This window comes from Bufo gargarizans, chromosome 6 (genome assembly GCF_014858855.1).
Source record: "Bufo gargarizans isolate SCDJY-AF-19 chromosome 6, ASM1485885v1, whole genome shotgun sequence".
In the NCBI taxonomy this organism is placed as follows: Eukaryota; Metazoa; Chordata; class Amphibia; order Anura; family Bufonidae; genus Bufo; species Bufo gargarizans.
Genome location: NC_058085.1, coordinates 67,875,172 through 67,900,134, shown reverse-complemented (window position 1 = coordinate 67,900,134; position 24,963 = coordinate 67,875,172).

Genomic DNA, 24,963 nt, shown 5'->3' with positions numbered 1-24,963 from the left:
TCTGCCTACTTAATAGGAGCAATTGTAAAATGTTTAAAACTTTACAATTAAAGATCTGAAGCACGAGTCCATATTTTGAGTGTTTTTTCTTCGAAATGGGAATTTATCGCGATATATATCGTTATCGCGATAAATTTCTTAATATCATTATCGTGGGAATATTTTTGATATCGTCCAACCCTAGTATAACATATGGACTAAGCTCTCACTCTCTTGATAAAATCTGAGACACTTGGTCAATACGTTTTGATTAAAGCACATCTAAGCCCACCTACCAAGCGACAAGGTGGTCTCTGTTCAGACGGTTCACCGGTTGCTATTGCACATGGAGGTAACTAGGAGCTACACACTATGTGCGGGGTCTGCGCTCCTGAACATAAAGGTATAACGGCATAGGCAGGTTTAGCGTGGAACCCGCCTGAATTGAGACCACCTTGTTGCTTGGTAGGTGGGCTTAGATGTGTTTTGATCAAAACGTATTGACCAAGTGTCTCAGATTTTATCAAGAGAGTGAGCGCTTAGTCCATATGTTATGCTTGCATCTATTATTCTAGTGCATTATTTTCTGTGATTATTTACCAGAAATACCTCTAACCACTCTCCTATAAGGTTAGAATTAAGCCTAATTCCTAAATCCGTGAGAAACAGAGGCCTATGGAGGTTAAACCCTTTCTGGCTGACAATCTTGCAGGATCCTTTGGGAGTAATGGCAGAAATGCAGGAATTTATGTCCTTTAATATTGGGTCGACGTCCCTGATCCTAGTCTGGGATGCCTTTAAAGCTTTTGTAAGGGGGGTTTTCATTAAACGTATTCAAAGGCACAAATCTAAAAGTAGGGAACTGTTGCAGGAGCTGCAGGGTCACTGTCACTGAGTGTAAATATATAGAAAACCCCACAGAAGTAAAATCGGTCTAATTGGATCGAGGCACAACTGCTGTATAGAGAACATCAGTTGGAGGTAGCAGATTGCAAGAGGTTCTTTTGGAAACAAAAGTACTTTGAGAAGGAAGAAAGTGTGGGACACATGCTGGCTACTATTATTAGGGCTTAACGGGGTTCTTCCTATGTAGGGTGTATTCGAGATACGATGGGTGATTTGATAACGGAAAGTCCAGGCATACTCAATGTATTCAGTGATTACTATAAACAATTATATTCCACTAGATTGCAGAGTAGTGAAAGTGAGATTCAGAACTTTTTCGAGCCTCTGAGACTGCCAGTACTGACAGAAGAACAGAAAGCAAGCCTTGAAAGAACCGCTAAGCTTAGAAGAGTTTGAGGAGGGGGTGAAGGGACTTCCAAATGAGAAGACTCCAGGGTCAGATGGCATACCAGGGGAATTACTAAAGAAATATAAGGATTTTGTATTGCCACAACTTTTGGCAGTATTTTAACAGGAAGAAACAATAGGCAAATTACCTGACTCCAAGGAAGAAGCAATAATAATAGTGTTGCCTAAATCTGGTAAAGATCCTACCTGTCCGGACTCCTATCGGCCCATATCCTTGCTATGTACAGATGTTGAACTTTTGGCCAAAATCTTGGCCAATAGATTAGTGAGAGTGATCCTTAACCTGGTTCATGGTGATCAAACTGGCTTTATGCCGGGTAAGTCTACAGCCATTAATATCAGGAGACTATATCTCAATCTGCAGATGTCTAGAAGTGAAATGGGGGGTCGCGCCATTCTTTCACTCTATGCTGCAAAGGCGTTTGACAACATTGAGTAGAAGTTCTTGTGGGGGGTGATGGAGGTGATGCGTTTTGGCCCTAAATTTATTTCTTATATACAATTGCTGTATGGCCAACCAAGGGCCGTATACGAACAAACGGGTTGCTGTCTGATTCATTCGCCTTGGAGAGGGGCACAAGACAGGGTTGTCCCTTGTCACCGATTCTCTTTGTGCTGGCTATAGAACCTTTGGCCCAGATGATATGTATGGATCCCAAAGCGATGGGTCTAACATATGGAAGTATAAAGGAAAAAATAGCGCTTTATGCTGACAACATGTTGCTATTCTTAGGTAATGTAAAACAATCACTGCTACATATAATAAAACTAATTAAGGTTTATGGTACTTATTCTGGTTTAAACATAAATTGGGACAAATCAGTGATGTTATTTTTAGACTCTGTGACTAAATCCTTCAAAGAGACGATAGCCCCCTTACAAATAGATACAACCTTTAAATATTTAGGGGTGCAGGTGTCGTCTAGACTGCAAGATTATATTAATATGAACTTGCTTCCACTAAGGGCTCTTTCACACTTGCGTTGTTCTTTTCCGGCATAGAGTTCCGTCGTCGGGGCTCTATGCCGGAAGAATCCTGATCAGGATTATCCTCATGCATTCTGAATGGAGAGAAATCCGTTCAGGATGCATCAGGATGTCTTCAGTTCAGGACCGGAACGTTTTTTGGCCGGAGAAAATAACGCAGCATGCTGCGCTTTTTGCTCCGGCCAAAAATCCTGAACACTTGCCGCAAGGCCGGATACGGAATTAATGACCATTGAAAGGCATTAATCCGGATCCGGCCTAAAGCTAAACGTCGTTTCGGCGCATTACCGGATCCAACGTTTAGCTTTTTCTGAATGGTTACCATGGCTGCCAGGACGCTAAAGTCCTGTTTGCCATGGTAAAGTGTAGTGGGGAGCGGGGAGCAGTATACTTACCGTCCGTGCGGCTCCCGGGGCGCTTCAGAGTGACGTCAGGGCGCCCCACGCGCATGGATGACGTGATCGCATGGATCACGTCATCCATGCGCATGGGGCGCTCTGACGTCATTCTGGAGCGCCCCGGGAGCCACACAGACGGTAAGTATACTGCTCCCCCGCTCCCCACTACTACTATGGCAACCAGGACTTTAATAGCGTCCTGGCTGCCATAGTAACACTGAACGCATTTTGAAGACTGATCCGTCTTCAAATGCTTCCAGTTCACTTGCGTTTTTCCGGATCCGGCGTGTAATTCCGGCAAATGGAGTACACGACGGATCAGGACAACGCAAGTGTGAAAGAGCCCTAAGAAAGTAGCCAGTTGGTGTAAACTGCCGCTCTCAGTCATAGGACGAGCAAACTTAGTTAAGATGGTGCTGATGCCACAGTTCCTCTACATACTGCATAACAGTCCTGTGTGGATACCTATGCGCCATTTTTATAAAATTCAGGGTCTGTTTAGATCCCTGATATGGAACAAAAAATCTTCGAGAATCCATTTAGAAACTCTACAAAGAGATAAGGACTATGGGGGGGGGGGTTAGCGATTCCTAACCCATTGTTGTACTTTCTAGCGGCACAAGCCCAACAGTGTAAAACTTGGGGTCAACTGGACAGCCTGGGTCCTGTGGGCGAGTTGGTGTCTTTTTTGATGGAAGGGAGGCCACCTGGATATATACTAGAAATTGGCTTGGTAATACGTCCCCCAGACAATATCCCAAGTATACATCTCATCTGCAAAGTTTGGCAGAAATTGAAAGACATCACCAAACTTTCGGGATGTCATGCCCTTACTCCACTCTGGAATAATCAAAACTTATCAGAATGAAAGGGATTAACTGGTTTTGGTACTTGGGAGAAAAAAGGAATATATTGGATGTCACAGTTGTACATTAATGGGGCAATTAAAAGTTTTGAGCAAATAAAAGCTGAGTTTGATCTCCCAAACTCAGTTTTCTACCAATACCTACAACTTTGACATGCTTTAACGACACAGAGTAAGCTAACTGACCTTACCATACATACTTCTATGTTGAATACAAATGGGTTACTGCAGATGTTCTGTCCCTATATCCATCCATCCCCCACAGGATTGCTTTGTTAGCCTTGGAATTCCACCTCCATAAATATACTAGCCACTCGATGGATTTTATAGATTATATATGTGGAATCACATTGTTTCTACTCATATACAATTATTTTATGTTTGATGGAGTTACTTATTTACAGACACGGGGTGTATCAATGGGGGCAAAATTTTTGCCCTCATTGGCAAATTTGACAATGGCTTACTGGGAAAAAAGATATATCTACAATGTAAACAACTCCTCTTTTTCTGGAGTGGTCTGGTATGGCAGATACATCAACGATTTGCTCCTCATTTGGGGCGGCAATGTGTCTGCCATACCAGATCTTCACATTTATCTGAATGATAATCCCTATAATCTCCATTTTACATTTGCAGTGGAAATATTCAATATCCATTTTTTGGATCTAAAATTGAGTGGTTGTCCAGACAGTATTGTGTTCACTGAAATTTATAGAAATGAGGTGGCTGGCAACTCTATTCTAAGTGCTGCTAGTCACCATCCAGTGATCAAGGTTATTCCTGTGGGGGAATCCATACGGGCATTAAGAAACTGTGGCACAGAGATTACCTTTGAAAAGGAATGTTCTAAAATTGATAATAGATTAAGGAAAAGGAATTATCCTGAATGGATGCTACCTAGAGGGAGGAATATAGCGTCCAACCGTTCCAGATATGAGATACTATTTGGTGACCACAAAAATAAAAATAACAACAAAAATAAAAATAAAGGTAGAAATATAAAGGAAAATAAAAGAAAAAATAGGGTACAAATTACAAGTGTCATGGAAGATAGAAAACAAAGTGCTGGTGGCGAGAGTGAGCGGGACAATTTTCCAACTCTAGTTTTGACATATAGTAGCGCATTAGACAAAATACCAGATTTAGTGAAGACCTGCCTACCAATTCTATACGATGATTAAATACTGTACGATGCACTTAAATATGGGTGCCGTATAGTTCCAAGAAAGGCTCCTACATTGTCCAGCTCTCTCTCGCCATCATTATTTACACAGAATAAAACCAAAAATCCAGGCAGCGCATGGTTAAGTTACAGGGGATTCACAAAGTATGGCAATCATCTATGTAAAACGTGTAATTATGTAACTGTAATGAAAAATTTCCAGAATGCTGATCATTCATTGACTTTCTCTATCAAAAGCTATATAAATTGCAATAGCACGAGAGTAGTGTATGTGATCCGATGTGAGGAATGTGATCTCATACAGGTCCTTCTCCAAAAATTAGCATATTGTGATAAAGTTCATTATTTTCTGTAATGTACTGCTAAACATTAGACTTTCATATATTTTAGATTCATTACACACAACTGAAGTAGTTTTAAGCCTTTTATTGTTTTAATATTGATGATTTTGGCATACAGCTCATGAAAACCCAAAATTCCTATCTCAAACAATTAGCATATTTCATCCGACCAATAAAAGTGTTTTTAATACAAAAAAAGTCAACCTTCAAATAATTATGTTCAGTTATGCACTCAATACTTGGTCGGGAATCCTTTTGCAGAAATGACTGCTTCAATGTGGCGTGGCATGGAGGCAATCAGCCTGTGGCACTGCTGAGGTGTTATGGAGGCCCAGGATGCTTCGATAGCGGCCTTAAGCTCATCCAAAGTGTTGGTTCTTGCGTCTCTCAACTTTCTCTTCCCAATATCCCACAGATTCTCTATGGGGTTCAGGTCAGGAGAGTTGGCAGGCCAATTGAGCACAGTAATACCATGGTCAGTAAACCATTTACCAGTGGTTTTGACACTGTGAGCAGGTGCCAGGTCGTGCTGAAAAATGAAATCTTCATCTCCATAAAGCTTTTCAGCAGATGGAAGCATGAAGTGCTCCAAAATCTCCTGATAGCTAGCTGCATTGACCCTGCCCTTGATAAAACACAGTGGACCAACACCAGCAGCTGACATGGCACCCCAGACCATCACTGACTGTGGGTACTTGACACTGGACTTCAGGCATTTCGGCATTTCCCTCTCCCCAGTCTTCCTCCAGACTCTGGCACCTTGATTTCCGAATGACATGCAAAATTTGCTTTCATCTGAAAAAAGTACTTTGGACCACTGAGCAACAGTCCAGTGCTGCTTCTCTGTAGCCCAGGTCAGGCGCTTCTGCCGCTGTTTCTGGTTCAAAAGTGGCTTGACCTGGGGAATGCGGTACCTGTAGCCCATTTCCTGCACACGCCTGTACACGGTGGCTCTGGATTTTTCTACTCCAGACTCAGTCCACTGCTTCCGCAGGTCCCCCAAGGTCTGGAATCGGTCCTTCTCCACAATCTTCCTCAGGGTCCGGTCACCTCTTCTCGTTGTGCAGCATTTTCTGCCACACTTTTTCCTTCCCACAGACTTCCCACTGAGGTGCCTTGATACAGCACTCTGGGAACAGCCTATTCGTTCAGAAATTTCTTTCTGTGTCTTACCCTCTTGCTTGAGGGTGTCAATGATGGCCTTCTGGACAGCAGTCAGGTCGGCAGTCTTACCCATGATTGCGGTTTTGAGTAATGAACCAGGCTGGGAGTTTTTAAAAGCCTCAGGAATCTTTTGCAGGTGTTTAGAGTTAATTAGTTGATTCAGATGATTAGGTTAATAGCTCGTTTAGAGAACCTTTTCATGATATGCTAATTTTTTTAGATAGGAATTTGGGGTTTTCATGAGCTGTATGCCAAAATCATCAATATTAAAACAATAAAAGGCTTGAACTACTTCAGTTGTGTGTAATGAATCTAAAATATATGAAAGTCTAATGTTTATCAGTACATTACAGAAAATAATGAACTTTATCACAATATGCTAATTTTTTTTAAAGGACCTGTATATGTGGGCAGCACAATACGCAGGTACAAAAATAGGATCCTTGAACATTTGAACTATATAACAAATCCCACAGCTCTAAATATCTCAAATGCAGCCAAACATTTTATTCACACCCATAGTCGTAAAACGAACACCTTTCGTGCTTTTGCAATTGAAAAAGTTATAGCGCCCCCATGGGGTGGTGACCATAGAAAGAAACTGCTTTTGAGAGAAGCCTTCTGGATCTTCAGATTATTATATTTTTTTCTTTTTTGGATCTTCAGATTAAAAGCTAGGGTTCCTACAGGTTTGAACCAGAGAAAGTAATACATGTATGTTCATCAGCAATAGCAGTATAATAATATAATATAAAATAATGTGATATATCAGTTCATCTGTGATATTTTGGTTTTGAAGGTTCATAAAGTAGCTTGCTACTTTGTTTTAAATATTTGGTATCTGTCACTGTGCACATTGTGCGATTTTTTATTTTTTTTTCCCAAGGTCCCTATACCCAAGAGCATTTGATTCATTGATTTGAATTGGGTGGGGAGGATGGGGTTAACCTGGTTTAAAGCATCAGTGAACATTGTTGCACAAGTGAAGTTTGATAATGATATATTGGGCTAAAGGTGGTTCCATGTTAGAATAACCAATGGTGGTGAGATACCTCCTCCTACGAGGAGGTATTGTGGGGGATGGGATTTTGGTCTTTAACTATCTCAAACTAACATGGAACATTGTTACGATTAAGGACAGATTGTCAACGATTACCGCATGCTCCGTGGTTGTGTCTGCTGCTGTGCATAATTTGCAATAAAGAAGAAGTTTTTATTGGACTACAACTTTAGTGCCAAAACCATTTTTTCACTTATTTCTGCTATACTGGGACACACCCAAAGGTTTCTGGACACACGGGAGAACAAAAGCCAGGGAGGTGAGCTGGATAATACTATTATACATACTTCTATGTTGGCAGAACAAATTAGAAGAGTGGGAGAAACTAAAGGGGGGATCTCTGTTTTTTTAAAATAAACTATTGCTGTCATTTCACCAGGAACGTTTCCTATTATCAGTACGGGAGAAGTGGTCTCGAAATCTGGGTCCCTTAACTGATTCACAGTAGTCGGAGGTGCTATTTATGAGCCCCTCGTTATCATTGTGTGAGAGGCACAGACTATCACAACTATATTTGATACATAGAGTCTATAAAGCGCCCATGTTCCTTCATAGGTTGGGAATATGTGACACATCTAACTGCCCGATATGTGGTATTCCTGAGGCTCATATGATGCGTATGTTTTGGGAATGTACTGCCCTGGGCATTTTTTGGAGTGCAGTACTGGATTTTATTTTTGAGGTATATAAAATAAGACTCTTGGCTGAACCGTTAATATGTATACTGGGCCTACTACAAGATGATTCCTCAGAGGGACCTAGCATTGGCATAAGTAGACTACTATATCATGTGAAATTTGGACCGGCACTCAAAACACTAAAAGAGAGATGTGGAACCAAACAAATTTATTTAGATACAATATATCTAGATGCTAGCCGTCTCTTATACAGTCTAACAATTGTAAAATGTCGATTATAAAAAATCTATTAAAAGTCGATCGATCAAATAAAATCGAATAATTCGAGTACATAAGTGTAAATACACATCAATAAAACATAATGAATCAATTGCTTTTCCGATTTCTTAGAAAGGTGTGAATAAAGTTCACAGTGCAAAGATTCGTATATATAGGTAAGTCCAGGTAGCGGATATCTGATGTCAATCTGGACATGTAAAACCTCTAATCTTTGTTTAAAGGGCACAATCTCGCCTGGATTTCAGGCTTTCATAGTCAATCGGCATTACCCGCTTTAGAGAGTGAATATATGCTTTTATTACTCACGACTACAGATGTTGCGAACATAAAATTTTCCGTTCGCGAACAGCGAACGTGAATTTTCACAAATGTTCGCGAGCGGGCGAGCCGGGCGAACCGCCATTGAGTTTATTGGGCAGGCGAATTTTAAAACCCACAGGGACTCTTTCTGGCCACAATAGTGATGGAAAAGTTGTTTCAAGGGGACTAACACCTGGACTGTGGCATGCCGGAGGGGGATCCATGGCAAAACTCCCATGGAAAATTACATAGTTGACGCAGAGTTGGATTTTAATCCATAAAGGGCATAATCACCTAACAATCCAATTTTTTTTTGAACAACGTGGTTTAAAACATCCAGTGTGTGTATACAATCAGGTATGATGTTGTATCGATCAGGTAGTGTAAGGGTTACGCCCGCTTTTACAGACATTGACAGACCAAACTCCCCTTTTAATGCACCGCAAACAGTCCATTTGCCCAACCGCAAACTTCCCATTTGCACAAGGTTGGATACCAAGCTAGCCATGTCCCGTTGATGTCATTGAAGGTTTCTTCCTCCACCCAGCCACGTACAACACCATAGGTCCCGGAAAGGTGAATTGAATTGATTTTTCGAATGGGGAGATGGTTAAAAAAACGCTGGCTCCCTCCCCTTTGTTTGAATCCACGGTCACTGCGTCTGTGCCGTGCAATTTACTGTCCCACCCGATATGAGTGCTATTTTCTATAGTTCTCTCTTCTCATCAGTTTAATCCCTGTTACGTCCCCAATCTGGGGTCCATTTATTAAATAGATTTTTCGAACGGGGAGAGGGTTAAAAAATTGCTGGCTCCCTCCCCTTTGTTTGAATCCACGCCATGGTCACTGCGTCTGCGCCGTGCAATTTACTGTCACACCCGATATGAGTGCTATTTTCTGTAGTACTATTCTCATAATTTTAATCCCTGTTACGTCCCATATCAGGGTGGGATTGCCTTTTGTGAAAAAAAATTTAGGCCGGGTATCTTTGACTGCCTTCACAGTGACAGACCAAACTCTGATACACCAAACTGAATTGATTTTAGGAACCGGGAGATGGAAAAAGCAGCTTGGTCGGTCCTCTTACTCCCAAGTTGGGGCACTGCGCATGCACGGAGCAATGTGCTGTGACACCCTATATGAGTGGTGTCTTAACTAGTCCTATTCCTATCAGTTTAATCCCTGTTACATCCCCTATCCGGGGACATGTGTCGAACTGATTAACCATTGTCGAATTAACGAACCATTACGACATCCTGGAATAATTTAGTTCTGAGCTTTGTACTTGATTTGTATTGGAATTGTTGGGGATTTTTTTAATTGTCTGCATTATTTCTAATAAACTATTAAGAGACTTTATTATGATTTTTTTATTTTATGTATTAAAAACCCACCCATACAACTTAGAAAAAGATAAATAAATAAATTAAATTTTTTTCTATGAAAAAACATCCAGCCGTCCCGATCGCTTTTGGTCTGATCATAATGAAGCAACGGCCTTATCATCTGGGGTGTGGCAACATTGCCAACACACTCATAGAGGTGATGATCGCTTCATTGTGATACGCAAGCCCCTTCACCACAACAAGGTAACGATCACGAAAGGGGAATTGACACTTGTATGTGTCTTTTTTTTGTTTTGTTTTTGCAGCCACAGTGCAGCACCAGAGGCCAGAAAAATTAGGCATGTACACATGCCTGAAAAACAATGTCATTGTTGCAGCCGCTGTTGTAGCAGCGGCCGGAAAAATCGATGTTTTCAAGGCAGAAAGGTGAGCAAAACATTGCGGCTTGAACCCTAGTTGGTGGCGGAGAATTCACGAAAGTCATCCGGTATGAAGACATTAAATACAGCAGCGTGGGGACCATTTTGAGGCCAAGGCATGTCAGGCCTTTTGTTAGTTAAACGTATCCCCTACTGTCAGTTCCTTCGGGATCCATGCCTCATTCATCTTAATAAAGGTGAGGTAATCAACACTTTTTTGATCGAGGCGACTCCTTTTGTCAGTGACAATGCCTCCTGCTGCACTGAAGGTCCTTTCTGACAGGACACTTGAAGCGGGGCAGGCCAGAAGTTCTATTGCAAACTGGGATAGCTCAGGCCACAGGTCAAGCCTGCACACCCAGTAGTCAAGGGGTTCATCGCTCCTCAGAGTGTCGATATCTGCAGTTAAGGCGAGGTAGTCTGCCACCTGTCGGTCGAGTCGTTCTCTAAGGCTGGATCCCGAAGGGCTGTGGCGATGTGTAGGACTGAAAAAGCTCTGCATGTCCTCCATCAACAGGAGGAGGAGGATTACTTTCACTTCTTCCCCAGTTAGATTCCCGTTGTGCTGTGACATCCCCCTTATAAGCTGTGTAAAGCATATTTTTTAGTTTGGTTTTGAACTGCTGCATCCTTTCTGACTTCCGGTAATTTGGTAACATTTCCACCACTTTCTGCTTATACCGGGGGTCTAGTAGCGTGGCCACCCAGTACAGGTCATTCTCCTTCATCCTTTTTATACGAGGGTCCCTCAACAGACATGACAGCATGAAAGACCCCATTTGCACAAGGTTGGATGCCGAGCTACTCATTTCCCGTTCCTCCTCCTCACTGATGTCTGTTCTTCCCCCCAGCCACGTACAAGACCACGGGTCCCAGATAGGTGACAACAACGAGCACCCTGGGATGCCTGCTGTGGTTGGTCTTCCTCCTCCTCAAAGCCACATTCCTCCTCTGACTCCTCTTCCTCATACTCCTCTTGCAGCGTTGCCGCAGGTCCGGCAAGCGATGATGACAAGGCTGTTTCTGGTGGTGATGGTGACCACAACTCTTCCTCTTCACGGTCATCTACAGCCTGATCCAGCACTCTTCGCAGGGCACGCTCCAGGAAGAAAACAAATGGGATGAGGTCGCTGATGGTGCCTTCGGTGCGACTGACTAGGTTTGTCACCTCCTCAAAAGGACGCATGAGCCTACAGGCATTGCGCATGAGCGTCCAGTAACGTGGCAAAAAAATTCCCAGCTCCGCAGAGGCTGTCCTAGCACCCCGGTCATACAAATACTCGTTGACGGCTTTTTCTTGTTGGAGCAGGCGGTCGAACATTAGGAGTGTTGAATTCCAACGTGTCGGGCTGTCGCAAATCAAGCGCCTCACTGGCATGTTGTTTCGGCGCTGAATGTCTGCAAAGTGCGCCATGGCCGTGTAGGAACGCCTGAAATGGCCACACACCTTCCTAGCCTGCTTGAGGACGTCCTGTAAGCCTGGGTACTTAGACATAAAGCGTTGTACGATAAGATTTAACACATGTGCCATGCACGGCACATGTGACAACTTGCCCAAATTCAATGCCGCCAACAAATTGCTTCCACTGTCACACACCACTTTGCCGATCTCCAGTTGGTGCCGGGTCAGCCACTGATCCACCTGTGCGTTCAGGGCGGACAGGAGTGCTGGTCCGGTGTGGCTCTCTGCTTTCAGGCAAGTCAACCCCAAGACAGCGTGACACTGTCGTATCCGGGATGTGGAATAGCCCCTGGGGAGCTGGGGGGGTTCAGTTGATGTGCAGCCAGACGCCGCAGCAGAAGAGGACTCAGCCGAGGAGGTTATGGAAGAGGATGGAGTAGGAGGAGTAGAGGAGGTGGCAGTAGGCCTGCCTGCAAGTCGTGGCGGTGTCACCAACTCCGCTGCAGAGCCACGCATTCCATGCTTGTCAGCCGTCAGCAGGTTGACCCAATGCGAAGTGTAGGTGATATACCTGCCCTGACCATGCTTTGCAGACCAGGTATCAGTGGTCAGATGGACCCTTGCCCCAACACTGTATGCCAGAGATGCCATGACTTCCTTTTCAATCACTGAGTAGAGGTTTGGGATTGCCTTATTAGAAAAAAAAAATCATCCGGGTACCTTCCACTGTGGTGTCCCAATAGCGACAAATTTTTTGAAAGCCTCAGACTCCACCAGTTGGTATGGTAAAAGCTGGCGGGCTAAGAGTTCCGTCAAGCCAGCTGTCGGACGTCGGGCAAGGGGGTGACTCTGTGACATTGGCTTCTTACGCTCAAACATTTCCTTAACAGACACCTGACTGTGGGCAGATGAGATGGAACTGCTCAAGGTGAGAGGCGGAGTGGCAGGTGGTTGAGAGGGGGCAAGGAGGACAGCAGTGGTTGACGTGGCTGAAGATGCTGGACCAGGAGGAGGATGGTGGCTTTGAGCTTGTGTGCTGCTTCTACTCGTCATCATGTGTTGATCCCATAGGCGTTTGTGATGTGCGATCATGTGCCTTCGCAAAGCAGTTGTACCTAGGTGGGTGTTGGATTTCCCACGACTCAGTTTCTTTTGGCACAGGTTGCAAATGGCATCGCTGTTGTCAGAGGCAGACACACAAAAAAAATGCCACACTGCTGAGCTTTGCAATGACGGCATTCTGGTGGTGGCAACAGCATGCGTTGATTGGCGTGCTGTCTGGCTGACCCCGGGTGCCGATACATGCTGTCTGACTGTGCCACTAGCTCCTTGCGATGACCTCCCCCTGCTTCCAACTCGTTTCCTCCTTCTCTCTGTCTCCCCTTCTGAACTTTCCCCCTCTTCTTCTTCTCTTCGAGCAGGCACCCGTGTGGCATCCACGGACACATCGTCATCATCAACCGCTTCACTTGTATCTGACACCTCAGCAAAGGAAGCAGCAGCGGGTACAACATCATCATCATCATCACACTGTACGTCCATGTGTGTAATGCTGCCTGACTGAGACATATCCCTGTTATCTACATCCCCTGGCAATAATGGTTGCGCATCACAAATTTCATCCAACTGATGTGTTAATAACTCCTTTGAGGGATCAAGTGAAGCGGCTGTGGTGGCTGTGATGGTAGTGGTGGTGGTGGCGGCGGGTGGGAGAGTGGTGACCAAAGCTGAGCTGGAGGAGGATGGTGCGTCAAGGTTCTTAGCAGAAGCTGTTGAAGATTGGGTGTCCTGTGTAAGCCAGTCAACTATTTTCTCAGATTTTTTTGGGTTCAGGGTACGTGGCCTCTGAACACTGGGCATTATTCCAGGGCCAGTGGAAATCACAGCACCACGAACACGACGGCCCCTGCGGTGTGGCCTGCCTCTGCCTGTAATTTTTTATTAGATAAGTGTTACTATGCGTGCAAGGTACTCTGCCACTCTATATAAGTGGTGGGCAGTGGGCACAGTACAGTCTGTGTGGGCCTGACACACATAGGCTTGCAAATGTGATTAGATCACAGTTAAATTTTAAATATAATTATTTTTTTCTGAAAGGTATTTGGGTGAATGACACCCTGTAACAGTGTGAGTGCAGGCCTAGCCACTAGCCAGTGGACACAATAGAGTATGTGTGGGCGCCTGACACACACGGGCTTGCAAATGTGATTAGATCACAGTTAAATTTAAAATAGATTTTTTTTTTCTGAAAGGTATTTGGGTGAATGACACCCTGTAACGGTATGAGTGCAGGCCTAACCAGCCACTAGCCAGTGGACACAATAGAGTATGTGTGGGCGCCTGACACACACAGGCTTGCAAATGTGGTTAGATCACAGTTAAATTTTAAATAGAATAATTTTTTTCTGAAAGGTATTTGGGTGAATGACACCCTGTAACGGTATGAACGCAGGCCTAACCAGCCACTAGCCAGTGGACACAATAGAGTATATGTGGGCGCCTGACACACACGGGCTTGCAAATGTGATTAGATCACAGTTAAATTTGAAATATATTTTTTTTTCTGAAAGGTATTTGGGCGAATGACACTGTCACCACCAGACATCTGAGAAGCTCTGACAGATGTCTAGAACCTCCTCCTTGAGGTTCCTTTGTTTTGCTTTCATTTTCTCATCTCGTTAGCCTCTCTCAGCTGTCATGTAGTTGCACTGATTGCATCCCTTTAAATCCTTTTCCCATAGTGCATCACTTTGCGGTTTATACAACTTCCTGGAGTGTGTGCATGTTGTTCCTACTTCTGAGTCTTCTACAAGATAAGTTTTGTTCATTTATTTGTGTCTTTCTGTTTGCTGGATCCCAGGTGACCCTGACTCCCTCCGTATCTAGAGTAGGGAGACGGTGGTCGTGTCCCCTCACTATTATAGGGTGTTCAGGTGTTATACAGTCGAGGTACGAGGATATACGATCATCTACCATTGGGATTTTCGCATAGGCTGAGCAGTCAGGGAGAGAGCCAGGTCTGATGCATGGCTCTACCCTTTTGTTCCTTAGTTTTGGATCCAGTCAGTCGTATATTCATTTTGTGTTTTCTAGTTTCCTGCACACCTTCCGTTACATTATAAACCGCCAAAACCGTCTCAAGCATGGATCCGGTTTCACTTTTGACTGAACGCATGCAGGGTCTTTCATTGGAGGTAGCAGATCTCCGTAAGGCTCTTTCTCAGTTTCAAGTGACCGGTTCAGCTTGCGTTCATGGAGCTTGTTCTGAGGCTAAGATCTCGCTCCCGGATACGTTCTCCGGGGGTAGTGAGAATTTTGTGCGTTTTAGAGAGGCTTGCAAACTCCATTTTCGCCTACTTCCCCATTCCTCTGGTGATGAGGAATGGAGGGTGGGGATCATCATATCGCTGCTCAGGGATAACGCTCAGTCCTGGGCCTCTTCGCTGCCGGTGGGGGCACGGCCCTTCTGTTCAGTGGATGAATTCTTTTTAGCCCTAGGTCAGATATATGATGATCCGGATCGTGTTGCTCTGGCTGAGTCTAGACCATGTCTTTTATGTCAGGGTAAACAATCCACAGAGATATACTGTTCAGAATTTCGGAGATGGGCAGCTGATACTGGTTGGAATGATGCTGCACTCCGAAGTCAATTTTGCCATGGTCTTTCAGAGGGATTGAAAGATGCATTTGCCTTTCATGAGAGGCCTACCTCCTTGGACTCTGCCATGTCTCGGGCCGTTCGTATTGACAGGCGTCTTAGAGAGAGAGGAGAGATCACTCCTTCCTGTCATACTCAATCCCAGGACAGTACGGCAGTCTCATTCTGTGCACAGGGGTCTCAGTCGCTGTCAACCCCTTCTGAGCAGGAGCCCATGCAGCTGGGTTTGATTGCCTCTAACAATAGAAGATTCAGCCCGCATGGGAAGGTTTGTTTCTGTTGTGGAGGTATAAATCATTTGGCAAATGTTTGTCCCTCTAGGAGATTCAGGCAGTTTTTTTTAGAGTAATAAAGAAACAAAAGGGAAAAAATCCTTTAAAAATGTTCCATCTGTTACCATTGGCAAGGTTGATGCGGAAATTGAAGGTTTTCCGTTTGCTTGTAGTTCCCATTTTGTCCTACCTGCCAGGGTGGCGCTAGAGAGCAAGAACATTTTTTGTGAGATTTTTGTAGATAGTGGAGCAGCTGTCAATCTCATTGATAATCAATTAACTCATGGTTTCCAGGTATGCACTTTGGGAAAGGATATACCTGTTTTTGCTATTGATTCCGCTCCACTTTCTCAGAAATCATTAAAGGGCATAGTTCACAATATCCGTTTGATTGTGAGTGATGCTCATGTTGAGGATGTGTCATGTTTCGTCCTTAGCGGGTTGCCTACTCCTCTAGTGTTGGGGCTACCCTGGCTCACTAAACATAACCCCACCATTGATTGGCAAGCGAGGCAAATAAATGGTTGGAGTGACTTTTGCAGAGAGAATTGCCTCACGACATCTGTTTCTGAGGTTTCTACTAAGACTGTACCACCTTTTCTCTCTGAATTTTCGGATGTCTTCTCTGAGAGTGGTGTTCAGGACTTGCCCCCGCACAGGGAGTACGATTGCCCTATTAATCTCATCCCAGGCGCCAAGCTCCCTAAATCTCGTTTATACAATCTCTCCCAACCTGAAAGGGTCGCTATGCGTGCTTATATCTCTGAGAGTCTGAGAAAGGGACACATACGACCCTCGAAGTCACCTGTTGCCGCTGGTTTTTTCTTTGTTAAGAAAAAAGATGGTTCTTTAAGACCATGTCTGGATTTCAGGGAGCTGAACAGTATCACAATTCATGACCCTTATCCGCTTCCTTTGATCCCGGACCTGTTTAACCAGATTGTTGGGGCTAAAGTTTTTTCCAAGTTGGATCTAAGAGGGGCATACAACCTGGTCAGGGTCAGAGAAGGAGACGAATGGAAGACGGCCTTCAATACCCCTGAGGGCCATTTTGAGAATTTGGTTATGCCTTTTGGTTTGATGAATGCTCCAGCCGTCTTTCAGCATTTTGTGAACAGCATTTTTTATCATTTAATGGGGAAATTTGTATTAGTGTATCTGGATGACATTTAGATTTTTTCTCCTGATTTCAAAACTCATAGGGAACACTTACGTCAGGTCTTGCTCATCCTGCGGGAGAATAAATTGTACGCTAAACTGGAAAAATGTGTGTTTGCGGTTCCAGAAATTCAATTTCTGGGGTTTCTTCTCTCCGCTTCTGGTTTTCACATGGACCCCGAGAAGGTCCGCACTGTGCTTGAGTGGGAGCTTCCTGAGAATCAGAAGGCGCTGATGCGTTTTTTGGGCTTTGCCAATTATTACAGGAAGTTTATTTTGAATTATTCCTCTGTTGTTAAACCACTCACTGATATGACTAGAAAGGGGGTAGATTTTTCCTCCTGGTCGGTAGAGGCGCGTAAGGCCTTTTCTAATATCAAGGAGAGTTTTGCTTCCGCTCCCATCTTGGTACAACCTGATATTTCTCTACCCTTCATAGTTGAGGTTGATGCTTCTGAGGTGGGTGTGGGTGTGGTCTTGTCTCAGGGTCCCTCTCCTGCCAAATGGCGACCGTGTGCCTTTTTCTCGAAGAAACTCTCCTCCGCAGAGAGAAATGACGATGTGGGAGATAGGGAGTTGTTGGCCATCAAATTGGCTTTTGAGGAATGGTGCCATTGGCTAGAGGGAGCCAGACACCCTATTACCGTGTTTACTGACCATAAGAATCTGACCTACTTGGAGTCAGCCAAGCGTCTGAACCCGAGACAGGCCAGATGGTCTTTGTTCTTTTCCAGGTTTAATTTTGTTGTCACGTTCCGCCCTGGGGGTAAGAATGTGAAGGCGGATGCCCTGTCACATTGTTTTCCGGGAGGTGGGAATTTTGAAGACCCGGATCCCATTTTCGCTGAAGGTGTGGTGGTCTCTGCTTTTTATCCTGAATTAGAGGCAGAGGTTCAGGTAGCCCAGTCAGAGGCTCCTGATCTTTGTCCTCCTGGGAGGTTGTCTGTGCCTCTCGCTTTAAGACACAAGATTTTTAAGGAACACCACGATACTGTCCTTGCTGGGCACCCGGGGGCAAGAGCCACAGTGGATCTCATCGCTCGGAGATTCTGGTGGCCGGCGCTTCGTAAGTCGGTTGAGGGTTTTGTGGCAGCCTGCTAGACCTGCGCTCGTGCCAAAGTCCCTCATTCACGGCCATCAGGTCCTCTCCTTCCCTTACCCATTCCTTCCCGTCCGTGGACACATCTGTCCATGGACTTCATTACAGACCTGCCTCGTTCCTCAGGGAAGACTGTGATTCTGGTGGTGGTGGACCGTTTTAGCATAATGGTGCATTTCATCCCTTTTCCTGGCTTGCCCAATGCTAAGACGCTGGCGCAGGCATTTATTGATCACATTGTCAAATTGCATGGTATTCCTTCAGACATAGTCTCTGATAGGGGCACGCAGTTTGTTTCCAGATTCTGGAAGGCTTTCCGTTCTCGCTTGGGGGTTCGGTTGTCATTCTCTTCTGCTTTCCACCCTCAGTCGAATGGCCAGACGGAGCGCGTCAATCAGAATCTGGAGACATATCTGCGCTGTTTTGTGGTGGAGAATCAGGAGGATTGGTGTTCTTTTTTGTCTCTTGCTGAGTTTGCTTTAAATAACCGTCATCAGGAGTCCTCTGATAAGTCACCATTTTTTGGTGCATATGGGTTTCATCCGCAGTTTGGGACATTCTCGGGAGAGGGGTCTTCTGGTTTACCTGATGAGGACAGATTCTCCTCGTCGTTGTCATCTATTTGGCAAAAGATTCAGGATAATCTAAAGAGCATGAGTGAGAGATATAAGCGTGTGGCGGATAAAAGACGTGTGCCTGGTCCGGACCTGAATGTTGGTGATCTGGTGTGGTTGTGTACTAAGAATATCAAATTGAAGGTTCCCTCCTGGAAGTTGGGTCCTAAGTTTATTGGGCCTTACAAAATCTTGTCCGTCATCAATCCTGTTGCCTACCGTCTTGATCTTCCTCAGACTTGGAAGATCCATAATGTTTTTCATAAGTCCTTAATAAAACCTTATGTCCAACCCATTGTACCCTCGTCTTTGCCTCCTCCTCCGAATGTGGTTGATGGTAATCTTGAATTTCAGGTCTCTAGGATTGTGGATTCTCGTGTTATCCGCGGTTCTCTCCAGTACCTCGTTCATTGGGAGGGTTATGGTCCTGAGGAGAGGATGTGGGTCCCAGTGACGGACATTAAGGCCACTCGTCTCATCAGGGCTTTCCATAGGTCCCATCCTGAGAAGGTGGGCTCTGAGTTTCCGAAGTCCACTCGTAGAAGGAGGGGTACTGTCACCACCAGACATCTGAGAAGCTCTGACAGACGTCTAGAACCTCCTCCTTGAGGTTCCTTTGTTTTGCTTTCATTTTCTCATCTCGTTAGCCTCTCTCAGCTGTCATGTAGTTGCACTGATTGCATCCCTTTAAATCCTTTTCCCATAGTGCAGCACTTTGCGGTTTATACAACTTCCTGGAGTGTATGCAGGTTGTATTTCCCTACTTCTGAGTCTTCTACAAGATAAGGAGTTCACGTTGTGGACAGAGAAGAGTAGCAAAGTTGCGGCACTCACCAGGATACGAAAGATGATCTTTATTAGAACTTCCTTAGAAGTCGATACATCGGGGGTCCAGGGGCGGACACAATGTTGCAGGCGGCGACGGCCGTTTCGCGCGTGGGATCGCGCTTCCTCAGGCCGCTCAATACGTCATGACGCACGTGCGCACTTTATAGGGGCGGACAGAGGACGGCCAACGCCGTCAGCCACAGCTGTGCGTCCCTAGAATAGACAATGACATATTAAAAACATGCGTGCAGCAGTGACAAAAATGCGGATACTATCAAGTGCAAAATACAGGTATTAAAGCGAACGACAGCTCACTTCCTATTGCTGACACAAAGTGGGATATATTATGCAAAATCATGGATGGGTGGCATGAATATGCTACAAAGGCAGTACATACGATGTTCTGATGATAACAGGGGGCCGCATGATAGCGGGCCTACGGCCGAATACGGAATGGACATAGGCACACTATATTCAATAGAGAGTGGTAAACACAAAGGCAGAGAATAGCAAGGTATATAAAGACAGGGGCTCATAGACATATGTATGGTGATATTAAGCACATGCTGGTTACAGGAAGACAGACATGTCATTCCTGTCATTCATGCCTGCTGGGCCCATAGCGCCCGTCTGCATTATCCACCTTGCCTCCCTCTGCAGGAGTAGGCGATGCCGGTCGCCTCCGCGGGCGATGGGACCCACATGCTCCACCCCGGCAAAGAGGAGGCAACGAGGATGTGCATCATGGGCGGTACGAATGTGGTCTATAAGGCGCGGACTACCTCTACCTGACCGTATAGAGCCAACATGCTCGCGAATACGCTCAAAAAGAGGACGAATGGTCTCACCTATATAAAAGCGCCCACAGGGGCAAAAAAACACGTACACCACATACGATGTGCGGCAGTTAATGAACTCCCGCACTGTATGCGTTACCCCCCCTAAAAGTAAGCGCTTGCTGCAAGTATTAAGTGAACAAAAAGAGCAATGACCGCATCTAAAGTTGCCCTTAGGCTTGCCTAGCCAGGTCTCGCCCTTGGGTGTCGAAAAAACACTCCTGACTAGTTTATTTTTAAGTGTGGGGCATCTCCTAAATGCGATCAAAGGTTTTTCGTCCGTCACACTGCTGAGAGAACTTCTACAAGATAAGTTTTGTTCATTTATTTGTGTCTTTCTGTTTGCTGGATCCCAGGTGACCCTGACTCCCTCCGTATCTAGAGTAGGGAGCCGGTGGTCGTGTCCCCTCACTATTATAGGGTGTTCAGGTGTTATACAGTCGAGGTACGAGGATATGCGATCATCTACCATTGGGATTTTCGCATAGGCTGAGCAGTCAGGGAGAGAGCCAGGTCTGATGCAGGGCTCTCCCTTTTTGTTCCTTAGTTTTGGATCCAGTCAGTCGTATATTCATTTTGTGTTTTCTAGTTTCCTGCACACCTTCCGTGACAGACACCCTGTAACGGTATGAGTGCAGGCCTAACCAGCCACTAGCCAGTCGACACAATAGAGTATGTGTGGGCGCCTGACACACACGGGCTTGCAAATGTGATTAGATCACAGTTAAATTTAAAATAGTTTATTTTTTTTTCTGAAAGGTATTTGGGTGAATGACACCCTGTAACGGTATGAGTGCAGGCCTAACCAGCCACTAGCCAGTGGACACAATACAGTATGTGTGGGCGTCTGACACACACAGGCTTGCAAATGTGATTAGATCACAGTTAAATTTTAAATATAATTTTTTTTTCTGCAAGGTATTTGACTGAATGACACCCGGTAACGGTATGAGTGCAGGCCTAACCAGCCACTAGCCAGTGGCCACACTACAGAATGTGTGGGCGCCTGACACACACGGGCTTGCAAATGTGATTAGATCACAGTTAAATTTAAAATAGATTTTTTTTTTCTGAAAGGTATTTGGGTGAATGACACCCTGTAACGGTATGAGTGCAGGCCTAACCAGCCACTAGCCAGTGGCCACAATACAGTATGTGTGGGCGTCTGACACACACGGGCTTGAAAATGTGATTAGATCACAGTTAAATTTTAAATAGAATTTTTTTTCTGCAAGGTATTTGACTGAATGACACCCTGTAATGGTATGAGTGCAGGCCTAGCCAGCCACTAGCCAGTGGCCACAATACAGTATGTGTGGGCGTCTGACACACACGGGCTTGCAAATGTGGTTAGATCACAGAAAAATATTAAATATAATTTTTTTTTTCTGAAAGGTATTTGGGCGAATGACACCTTGTAACGGTATGAGTGCAGGCCTAACCAGCCACTAGCCAGTGGACACAATAGAGTATGTGTGGGCGCCTGACACACACGGGCTTGCAAATGTGATTAGATCACAGTTACATTTTAAATATAATTTTTTTTTCTGAAAGGTATTTGGGTGAATAACACCCTGTAACGGTATGAGTGCAGGCCTAACCAGCCACTAGCCAGTGGACACAATACAGTATGTGTGGGAGCCTGACACACACAGGCTTGCAAATGTGATTAGATCACAGTTAAATTTAAAATATATATTTTTTTTTCTGAAAGGTATTTGGGTGAATGACACCCTGTAACGGTATGAGTGCATGCCTAACCAGCCACTAGCCAGTGGACACAATAGAGTATGTGTGGGCGCCTGACACACATGGGCTTGCAAATGTGGTTAGATCACAGTTACATTTTAAATATAATTTTTTTTTTCTGAAAGGTATTTGGGTGAATGACACCCTGTAACGGTATGAGTGCAGGCCTAACCAGCCACTAGCTAGTGGACACAATAGAGTATGTGTGGGTGCCTGACACACACGGGCTTGCGAATGTGATTAGATCACAGTTAAATTTTAAATATAATTTTTTTTTTTCTGAAAGGTATTTGGGTGAATGACACCCTGTAACGGTATGAGTGCAGGCCTAACCAGCCACTAGCCAGTGGCCACACTACAGAATGTGTGGGCGCCTGACACACACGGGCTTGCAAATGTGATTAGATCACAGTTAAATTTAAAATAGATTTTTTTTTTTCCTGAAAGGTATTTGGGTGAATGACACCCTGTAACGGTATGAGTGCAGGCCTAACCAGCCACTAGCCAGTGGACACAATACAGTATGTGTGGGCGCCTGACACACACGGGCTTGCAAATGTGATTAGATCACAGTTAAATTTTAAATATAATTTTTTTTTTCTGAAAGGTATTTGGGTGAATAACACCCTGTAACGGTATGAGTGCAGGCCTAACCAGCCACTAGCCAGTGGACACAATACAGTATGTGTGGGCGCCTGACACACACGGGCTTGCAAATGTGATTAGATCACAGTTAAATTTTAAATATATATATTTTCTTCTGAAAGGTATTTGGGTGAATGACACCCTGTAACGGTATGAGTGCAGGCCTAACCAGCTAGTAGCCAGTGGACACAATAGAGTATGTGTGGGCGCCTGACACACACGGGCTTGCAAATGTGGTTAGATCACAGTTAAATTTTAAATATAATTTTTTTTTCTGAAAGGTATTTGGGAGAATAACACCCTGTAACGGTATGAGTGCAGGCCTAACTAGCCACTAGCCAGTGGACACAATAGAGTATGTGTGGGCGCCTGACACTCACGGGCTTGCAAATGTGATTAGATCACAGTTAAATTTAAAATAGAATTGTTCGCTGGGAACTATACGCCGGCGAATAGTTCGGGACATCACTACTCACGACCCGCCGCGCTGATCAAAAGATTCTTTCTCTATGCGTGGAAGTTCTTTCGGGTGGCATCCCACCATTCACATCACAATCCAGCAGTGTTGGTTTCTCTTTGCAGCGTCTCTCGGGATCTCGTCTCAATTCTCGTGAGACTTGGTCCGTCTGTAGGTTTCGTGAGTAAGGCGATATTTTGCTCCTTGATAATAAGATTTAGTACATGGCCATGTATAATTCGCAGTCGAATTAACGCACAGGTATTGCGCTCAGACGCGTTTCGAGATAGCTTTTCTCTTCCTCGCCTTACTCACGAAATCTACAGACGGACCAAGTCTCACGAGAATTGAGACGAGATCCCGAGAATCGCTGCAAAGAGAAACCAACACTGCTGGATTGTGATGTGACTGGTGGGACACCACCCGAAAGAACTTCCACACGTAGAAAAGAATCTTTTGATCAGCGAGGCGGGTCGTTAGTAATAAAAGCATATATTCACTCTCTAAAGCAGGTAATACCGATTAACTATGAAAGCCTGAAATCCATGCGAGATTGTGCCCTTTAAACAAAGATTAGAGGTTTTACATGTCCAGATTGACATCAGATATCCGCTACCTGGACTTACCTATATATACTAATCTTTGCACTGTGACCTTTATTCACATATTGGTAAGGCTGATTAGTCAGCCTGCATTTGTGGGAGGGGCAGAGGCTCTTCATATACGAGCCACACCCTCACTCACAGGCGTGTGTTTTCAGGTGCCCCACCCTCCCTCCCTTATCTTCTCATTTCCAAAGGGTATGCCCACTTATAGGCCTACCCACGATCATGGCTTAGGGCACACAACAAGCCATTTAGTCAGGTCAGCTAAGACACGCCTAGCTGGGTTAGGTTGTTCCTGTTGTTTCTCTCCCTAGGGTTCTTCGGATATATCATGGCCGTAGCCATGACCACAAATATAAGTCTTTATAAGAAATCGGAAAAGCAATTGATTCATTATGTTTTATTGATGTGTATTTACACTTATGTACTCGATTTATTCGATTTTATTTGATCGATCGACTTTTAATAGATTTTTTATAATCGACATTTTACAATTGTTATACTGTATACGGCTAGCATCTAGATATATTGTCACGGATGGTGTTGCAGAAAACTAGAAGTCACAAATATAGATCCAACTGACTTGATCCCAAACTAAGGAACAAATGGGTGAGCCCTATAAAAGCCCTAGAGCTCTCCCTGACTGCTCAGCCCATGCAAAGATCTTTATGATAGAAAAATGCATGTCCTCGTACCTAGACTGTGTGACACCTGAAAACCCTACAATAGTGAGGGGACACGACCACCGGCTCCCTGCACTTAATACGGAGGGAGTCAGGGTCACCTAGAATCAAGCCAACAGGAAAACACAAATAAAGGAAAAGACTTATCTGAGGAACCAGCAGTTGCAGCATCTAGCAGTGAGCACAATCCAGGAATTTGTATAAACCGCAAAGTGATGCAGTATGGGAGGGGATATAAAGGGATGCAATCAGTGCAACTAGATGACAGCTGAGAGAGGGAAACGAGATGACAAAACGAAACCAAAACAAAAAAAACCTCAAGCAAGAGGTACTGAAGAACGTCTGTCAAAGCTTCTCAGAGATCTGGCGGTGACATATATTGTATCTAAATAAATTTGTCTGATTCCACATCTCTCTTATAGTGTTTTGAGTGACGGTCCAAATTTCACATTATACCATTATAGAGAGCAAGGGGTGGTTCTTTTCGATCAGAGCACCAGTCGTGATTGTCCATTGTGAGCCATCTGTTTACTGCATCTAGACTACTATATCAGACTAGGAAATTAATAGCTAAATATTGGATTAGTAACACCGTACCAACCAAAGAGGAGTTCATAGCACGTATGAATGTGATAATAGGGCTAGAGAGAGGAGTATACTATAAAAGAGGCACTATTAAAA